The sequence below is a fragment of the Brienomyrus brachyistius genome, unplaced genomic scaffold (genome assembly GCF_023856365.1).
Source record: "Brienomyrus brachyistius isolate T26 unplaced genomic scaffold, BBRACH_0.4 scaffold619, whole genome shotgun sequence".
In the NCBI taxonomy this organism is placed as follows: Eukaryota; Metazoa; Chordata; class Actinopteri; order Osteoglossiformes; family Mormyridae; genus Brienomyrus; species Brienomyrus brachyistius.
Window position 1 is genome coordinate 11363 of NW_026042894.1, and position 8918 is coordinate 20280.

At 46.4% G+C, this 8918-nt stretch overlaps 1 non-coding gene across 1 annotated transcript; it reads left to right on the top strand.

Moving 5' to 3' along the window:
- The first annotated feature begins 229 nt into the window (after nt 1-229).
- On the top strand, nt 230-301 carry trnad-guc (transfer RNA aspartic acid (anticodon GUC)). Its single transcript has one exon. It is a non-coding gene; the product is annotated as a tRNA-Asp (tRNA).
- Nucleotides 302-8918: the final 8617 nt, after the last annotated feature.

An 8918-nucleotide genomic window follows, 5' to 3' on the forward strand; every position in this document is an offset into this window, starting at 1 on the left:
TATTGCGAAACTATGATTTTGTGGCAGTGTTTTGTAAAGGAATTTTCCGTTTAATCATCGTCTTAGTATAAAGCTATATGGTTGTTCTGGTATCAGTGGACGTACATTATGTATTTTTTCTTCTCTTGAGCACCATGGTCATGACATGAAGCTCAGTCATTGATTACTCGCAAATGTTAGTAGTCATCCGCTGTTTATCTTGAAGATGTAAAAGTAGTGCGCGTACATCTCCTCGTTAGTATAGTGGTGAGTATCCCCGCCTGTCACGCGGGAGACCGGGGTTCGATTCCCCGACGGGGAGAGTCTGCATCTTTTTGCCTCGGTCTCAAAAGGCACCAAGCTAGAACCGGCCCCGTGTTAGTGGAAACGGGGCTTGTGACTTGTACTCATGCATAATATTCTGCGGGTCGCTCAGCAGCGCAGCATATGAAACTAGACTCGGATTGTAAGTGTGTGGTTTTGATAATTGATGTATGGATGGATGGATCCTTAATAAGAGATATAAACAATAAGGTCCAGTCGCCAACTAATCATGTAAAATACGTCATAAACTCATGGTTGTTAAACCCAGAATAAAAATGAAGACGTATAACTAGGAAAGTCAACTTGCACATTTCAATTTTGGTTCGATATAATCACGTTGTCCTTAACCCTCCAGTGCAGGAGGGGACGGTAATGCGCATCGAATGTTTCCGAACCTGTGTGTGATACAACCGAGGAAGAGCCGATGACTTCGGGGGAGGAGGGGCAGGCGACTCGGAAGAAAAAGCAGCAGAACCCAATGCAGCCTGTAGCCCATTCAAAGGCCTACTGTTGGACCTCTGCTTATTTTGCAATACGTCTTTAGTACGGACTGAAAAATGTCCGATTTCGATGAGTTTGAGAAGCAGTTAAGCGAAAATCGGCAAGGTAAGTTTGGCTTTGAAGATCGGTGTATGCTCCCTGTTTTAGGGTAATAAAGTGGCCGGCGTGTCCTAGCGCCGAGGATGGTGCGGAGGGCACTTCTGCTGGTTCCGAAAAGAAAAGCGCGGCTGGGAAATCGGTGCCTTTTATCCGAGCGCTCGCCGATTCTGAAACCTGCCCGATTCTTCTTCTCCCAGCTGCCGCAGGATCCCCGAAAACTGACCGCTTTGGTAAATCAGTGACATTCTTTGCTTGGCATTGTTATAGAGATCGCTAGGCCTGCATCCATCAGTGCCCGGCGTACATAACATGGACATTTCAATGAAACGTTATTGGGGTGCACTCGATGTGAAAGCCTGCGGTTTTATTTATTTAATTATTTACCATTATACACTTGGATCATAAATTGTGACCCGCGTATTTTCATTCGCAGTAACACACTATGCATGGATGTTTGTTGCAAGCGTTATATTTTCAAGATCACGTTTAAAGTTTTATGCAAATAAAAACGACCGCGACCACTTGATTTAAAGTCCGCACTTAATAACAGTGTTAGTTACTTGGTTTTTAAATACTACGACGAGTTTTCTATATAATGATATGATTTTGTCTCTTTCCGATGCACAATAGCCTTTCCCTTGGGTCCGAAATGCTGGCCCTGTCATCCGTACAGAATAAGTCTTTCTCACACGATCGCCGTTTCTTCATGATGTATAGACTCTAAAAATCAGCCGCGTTCCCTGGAATCATAACAACTGCTTTTAGGTCGTTATTGCAAAGTCTTGCACCTGTATCTACCTTTACAGCGGATAGCAGTAACTAACAATGATGTACAGTTATATAACAATACACATATAACTTCATTAAAGTGCAGAGAATCCAGTAAACTGAATAAACTTAAGCCATACTAACGCAACTGAAATATACAACATGCGTTACAACGGAGTCGAAAGTAGGATTGATTTATGTACCTATCAAATGGCAATCTTGTCATATCAGCTCCTTATCACTAAATCACTAAAATGTCATTCGAAACGACCTGATTCGGCTAGACGAGCACTAAGTGCCGCCGTGTTTGATAAACTAGCAGTTCCAGTCATTCATATCTGCGCTCTGACTATGCCTGCGATTGCGGTAATTGGTTATTACCGATTTACGTAAGATGCATTGGCCGCTCCGTGTCTGTACTTTTGCAGCGGTGCATTACCGTAACGCTGTTATAACTGATGCATGAAGCTGATTCCTCGAGCAGCACCTGCGTTTAAATGCTTCACTGAAAACTGCACCTTCAGGGATTTATTTAAGCTTCTATATGAAGGACCTGCTGGGATAGAAAGGTGATATTTTATTGCTAGTTTAATAAAGTGCTGTCTGTCAGATTGAAACGATATTAATTACCCATCCATCGTCCAACCAGTTATCTTAGTCAGGCTCCCCTGGAGCCTATTCCAGGCAAATTCCCCATACAGAGAGCAGAGGCAAAATTCAGGCCTCCAGACTCGGAGGCGTGAGGCAACTGTACTCACCACTGTGCTCCTATATCATTAATTAGTCTGGTTATGTTTTTATTGTTTCACAACAGACTGACATTCAAGGGGATGTCCTTGTGCCCTTGAAATTATTAGCCATTGAGAGATGGGTGTGTTTGTTTCAGGAGGGTGTGATTGAATATGTGAATTGAATGGAGGTGCTTCATTCTGGTGAGGAAACTGGGGAGTTAGACCCCGTACCACATCTTGGTCTCCGTAAGTGACTTTTAAGGCATAGCGCTGGGTCAGTCAGCATCCAGCACCCCAGGGAAGTTGGTAATATGATTACTCTGTGACTCATGGGCTTCAAACCCACAACCATCCGGACACACATTCATAATCCCTCTGAGTTACACATCTTGGATTTATCGAAATGGATGGTAGGGGGGCAGTCATGTCGCTCCGCCCACCGTCTCACTGGTACCACGGTGTCGTCCCCCAGAGCGGGAGAAGGAGCGACACAAGAAGCGTAGCCGCAGCCGGTCTCTGAGCCGTGGCGAGAAGCACCGCCGCTGGAGCAAGGACTCCAGGGGGCGGAGTCACGAGAAGCGCAGCAGCAGCCGCGACCGCAAGGGTCGTGACCGACGGAGCAGCTCACGCGAGCACAAGAAGCACAGGTACCCCCCCTCACGGTCCCGGTTACAGGCACTGAAGCTGATATCTAGCATGGTTTGAGGCCTCTTAACAAGTTTCTTTCACAATCAACCAATTGGTTTCTTCGTGGTGGGAAGGGGGACTGTACCCATATTAAATTTTAACTGGCGTTTATAAGTAGCCCCCGCCATAGCGATGGGACCTCAAAGCCAGCCTAAAAAGTGGCGCATGGTCACACCCTCATGACCTTAAACTGCCTGCGATCCAAAGTTAAATGTAAACATTCTGCCATCTGTTTGTTTTTGCCAGATTCTGAGTGTTTACACTGTATTGTTTGGGGAAAACAACCTTCTGTTTTGTGTTTGGGCAGCTACTCTCCTCGGAGAAGCCGTAAGAAAAGGACATACAAGTACTGGGATGTTCCCCCTCCGGGATTCGAGCACATCACCCCCATGCAGTACAAGGCAATGCAAGGTTTGGATGCGACGCTTCCATGTGTGCTAGTTCAGTATTGCAAGGTTATGGTATATTGGTTGCAATGAAAGCATTTATTCTGGAGTGCCCTCCTCCCCCCTGCTGGTCAAAGAGGGAATAACACTTGGGATGATTTCAGACAGTGTGAAGAGAGCTTAAACCTAGGGGTTAGAAGCAAATGAAGGCGACGATCCGGATGTTCTGGCCGTCCCTGGTTGGGGTCTTGAAGCCCTTTCTCCTCCCCACAGCTGCAGGGCAGATCCCCACGATAGCTTTACTGGCAACATCCACCACCAGCGGCGTGGCAGTGACGCCCACCCAGGTGCCGATGGTCGGCAGCCAGATGACCCGGCAGGCCAGGCGGCTTTATGTCGGCAACATCCCCTTCGGCCTGACGGAGGTGAGTCCAGGCAAAGTCCCGCGTTGCCTTCTGTCATGCATACTGGTGTCATGTGTAGCTCAGTGAGTTAGGACACTGAGCCGGTCACAAGAAGGTTGTTGGTTCAAATCCCTTGGGCAGCAGAGTGATTTCACCATTGGGCCCCCGAGCGCAGCCCTTAAGCACTATTTGCTCTAGGAACTGTCTGGTCCTGCTTCTTCAATGAAATGTATGTTGCTTTGGATGAAAGTGTCCGCAAAATAAATAGATAAATGTACTAGACTTGTCAGTCATTTTTTTTCTCGTTTGCCTGTTTTGATGTCTTCAGACGTCTGCCTGTCTTCATTCAGTGTGTCTGCCTGTCTTTTTAGGAGGCCATGGCGGATTTCTTCAATACCCAGATGCGATTGGCTGGCTTATGTCAAGGTCCCACCAATCCCGTCCTCGCTGTTCAGATAAACCAGGACAAGAACTTTGCCTTCCTTGAAGTAAGAGTCTTTCCTGCCTAATGGCTGCTGTGTCCAGGCGGAGACCGCAGCCTTCCCTGATTAACGACGTTCTTCGTTCTGCCCTAGTTTCGGTCCGTGGATGAGACCACGCAGGCAATGGCCTTCGACGGCATCATTTTCCAGGGTCAGTCGTTAAAAATCAGGCGGCCCCACGACTATCGCCCCCTGCCTGGCATCTCAGAGCAGCCCGCCTTCCACGTACCAGGTCCGTTTTGCTTGTCGCCGTCATAACCTTAATCTTTATTTACCTTTGAAGAGCCGATCGGCAAGGCCAGTTTTTTGTACTCGTTACGGACTGACTGTCCTTCGCAAGCTGCGGATGTCTTGTCATATAAAGAGGGAGACTTTCACTTTTATTTACTTAATGTTGTAAATATTTAGCAGACAGTTTTATCCAAAGTGAAGAATGTTTTTTTTTTTTTTTTTTTTTTTTTGAGAAATCAGGGTCAGCCTGTCCCTAGAGCAAACTCGCCGGCCCAGTGGTGTGATCACCAGTGATGTGAACCAGTGATCTTCTGATGATAACGCTGGCATCCTAACCAGCTGAGCCACACACACACACACACAGCTCAGTCACTCACTTCTTACTGTTAACATAGGGGTGTTGTGTGGCTCTGTGATGTTTGCCCATGAAAAGAAGGTTGCTGGTTGGCAGGGTTGGCAGAGTGATTTCACCACTGGGCCCTTGAGCAAGGACCCTAACCCCCAAATTGTTCTAGGGTTGCTGGCTCCTATTCTAGTTAAAAATTCTGGACACACCTACTGAAAATGACTTGTTTTTCAGCAAGATAATGACCCAAAGCCCACCTTGAAGGTTATGCAAGTAGCTTATTACCTTGTGAACTAGGAAAGAGATGGTCCCCACAGCCCCCCAACCTAAACTCTATAGAGCTGGTTTGGGATCAGTTGGATGAGAGTAAGAGTAAGGTAGCCAGCTTGCGCGCAGAACTTGTGGAAACTCGAGGACTGTTGGAGAAACGGTCCAGGTGGGTACATATGTTAGCTGGTTGAGTCCGCAATGCTGTCATCGAAGCCAATGGCTCCTATTTTGAAGAGACAAAAATTTTGTCTTTGCAGTACTTCATATGCATAACTTCCATGCCCAAAGGCCTTTTACTATAAGGTGAATAACAGCTAAAATAGAGACAAATGCATTAAGAGCAGGTGTGTCCATACTTTTGACTGGTGCTGCATGTGTCAGCATCTCCCATGGAGAGCAAGATGGGAGAGACAAAAAACAGTCGTCAAACTGCCCCAGTATTTAGGTATTTTTTTGCTGGAGTTACATTTATCTGATATTATATAGGAGATAACGACGTCATACTGATTTGAAGTTGGCTTATTTCACTCGCGCCGTTTGCTCGTGGTCATTATCCGGCATGTTGACGGTTTGCTGTGATCGGCCGGCTTTGGGCGCCGTGCCGCTCTGTCTGCAGGGGTCGTCTCCACCGTGGTTCCAGACTCGCCACACAAGCTCTTTGTCGGAGGCCTGCCCAACTATCTCAGTGACGATCAGGTACCCCGCCCTCAGTCTCTGTCGCCGGGGAGCCGACCCACAACCCTCCTGTGTTTCTGTCCCACTGCTGCACGTGGAACTCAAGCAGGCATGCACACACACGCACACGCACGCACGCACGCACGCGCACGCACATACATACATAAAATAAACACTCGTCTCTGTGTAACTGATTAGTAGGAAAAGAAAGCCTGTCAAAGTTACCTCACCGCTTAAAATTCATTACAAGATACTGGGGGGTCAAATGTCAGCATCATGTTTAAAGCTAGCTGCTGAAAATAGCCGCACATTTGAGGTTTTTTTTTTTTTTTTTTTAAAGATATTCATGGGATTTATTAAACATTTATTAGACATGTAGGTAATGAGTTGACAGTTACATTACGCTCATTGTTTATCCAGCTGTAAATTATGAAGATATTGAGACCCCGCTAATGTAAAAGGTACGTTTCCCAAAACCTCATGTTATCGACTTGCATAGTTGGAACCATTCAGTTGTTATCTAATGTTGTTAGCAAATAACCTTATTAGCAACAAAGGCTTTGGGAAACGTGCCTTACAGCTGGCGGCTTGCCAAACCAGTCACGTAGCCAGTCCCTGTGCTGCCTGTTGCTGGGTACCCTGGAATATTTGTATATCGGGTTAATTGCTGAGTGTTAGTCGGATGAATCAGCCGCGTCGTTTTGCTGCATGAAAATTTAAAATCGAGTCATCTGCGCGTCACCTAACTGACGAATACCTCCACATTGCCGTACACCTGTGTTTGCCCAATCCCAGTCCTCGGGGAACCGCCGACTGTCCACATTTTCGCTCCCTCCTAGCTCCCAGCCAATCAGGAACACCGAATACCTGGTACAGGTGTGCTGAGAGGAAGCAAAAACGTGGACTGACCGGGGGGGTACCCCCGAGGACTGGGCTGGGAAACACTACCATAGACTGTGCTTGAAATGTGGGGGAGATCGACCAAGTCCCCAAACGCTTCAGTATTCGCAGACGTGCCGTGTCTCACGTCCATGTCCGCACACTGAGAACGATGACTTCACATCCCGTTAACAGCGATGGGGAGCTGCGGAAGAATCGTTCCCTACATTGCTGTGTCGCTCGAAAGGCAGAAAATACTTCGGACCTTTTTCCCGGTGAACGATTATCAGCTTCACTGGAGTTTTCACATCGTGCCCCATGCCCTATTCTGTTATGACGTCAGTGATGGATAATATTACCATAACAACATGCACAGATGAGGTCGTCTTACTCTGAAAGTGTTGAAAGGGTCACATTTTAGACATTTTCTACTTCTCATTAGCATCTTTTATGATTTTTTTTTTTTCTTCCTATATCGCCACCCCACTGAAATCGGCCCATTATAGACATAATCCATACAGGCATTTAATAGTTTACCTATTTATTTTGCAAAAGTTAATCGCAAAACGTTTTGCGTCCACCCCTGCATTGTAACATTTTGAGCTCCGGTGTCCCACTCACTTTAGCCTAAACTGTTAAAAATGGCAAGACTCAGCCCACAAGATAGTGATCGCGGTTTCAGTGAAAGGTAAGTGAGAAGTGCAGTCAGTTTGTTTTTCTTTGATTTTTTTCCTCCTTTTCGGATTGTCATCGTAATCTTTCTTATCCAGTGTGAGTCACATGTAATCCAAGTCAAGAGGAAGGCTGTACCAAAGCAGCACTGGGGGGAGAGAGTTTGAATCCAGCAGAACTGTTAATGTATTTCACGTCAAAGCCAGTAAATGTGCCATAGACAGGTGAAATGGAAACCGCTGCTTGTATCCTGGTGTTTACATTTTTTTTGCAGTCCCTGCTACCGCTTTGATACTTACAGCTCTTTCATTTTTGTTCCCCACTTTGTCCCCAGCTAGGGGCCTGTAAGATCGTTAAGTCTTCGCTCATAATTTGTTCAGTAGTACTGACCTACTGCTGCCATGCCAACATGTAACACAAGGCAAGTAAGACATTCCGTCCCTCGCACGGATATCCTCCCTGTCGACGGCCTGCCCCTGTGGGGGGGCTCTGTCCTGGAGTGCTCTTAAGCATATGGGGTCCTTTTTTTGGGGGTTGAAGGCTGGGGAGAGACTTATTATGCTGATCACAGGGTATAAATTTGATTTTTTTTTTTTTTTTGCCCCTAAGAGAAGGTAGGAGGTAGCGCCCTCTTGTGGCTGCCAGTGTCCCAGGTGACTCCTTTCTGAAGTCAGTGGTTAATGCGGCTTTACAGTAGATTCCTGTAGAATAAGTGAGGAATGATGTTAGCAGAGCTATTTCGTCCTGTTTGGCTTCAAGCCGTGGCCCCTTTAGCAGGACCCTGTGGCGGCTCTTAGCTTTACCTGTGAGTTTATCTCCTGTAGGCTTTGTCCCTCTAATTAACTGCACCAATGTGGTTCTTGGTTTTAAGAACAGGAAGTCAGTGATTCGGCTGGGTTTGTGTTCTGCCGAGTCGCCCCCCCCCCCTCCACATTGTATACATGGAACACTTAACATATAATTAGCTGTTTTTATTTAGTTTTTTTTTTATATACCATCTAGCTTAATTATTGTGGCCCTTAAAATCAGATGCAACTCGGTCCATATTTCAAAATTCGTAGTTGGAATTATCAGAGAACTTGATTAGGAATTCAGTTGTGTTGTATATGCTGTAGGATGGGGGGGGGGGAATCTGTGTTATCATTCATTGACAAGAATCAAAATAGTTACTTTTGTACGCTCCCAGTAAGTAAGTCATGCAGAAAGGGCACAGGGGGCTTTGAGCTCTAGTGTTGCACCGTAATGTCGAGCCACTTGTCATAAAGCCATTTTCCTGATGTCTTCACTGTTTCCTCATGTCGTTTTGCAAAGTTTAACATGCTGCTTCTCCCACAGTTAAGATTAGCATTTCTAGCGAGGCGCCGTGCCTGGACTGTCGGGCTAATCGCCCCCCCGCGTCTCCTCCTCTTGCCCAGGTGAAGGAACTCTTGACGTCGTTCGGACCTCTTAAGGCCTTCAACCTTGTGAAGGACAGTGCCACGTCA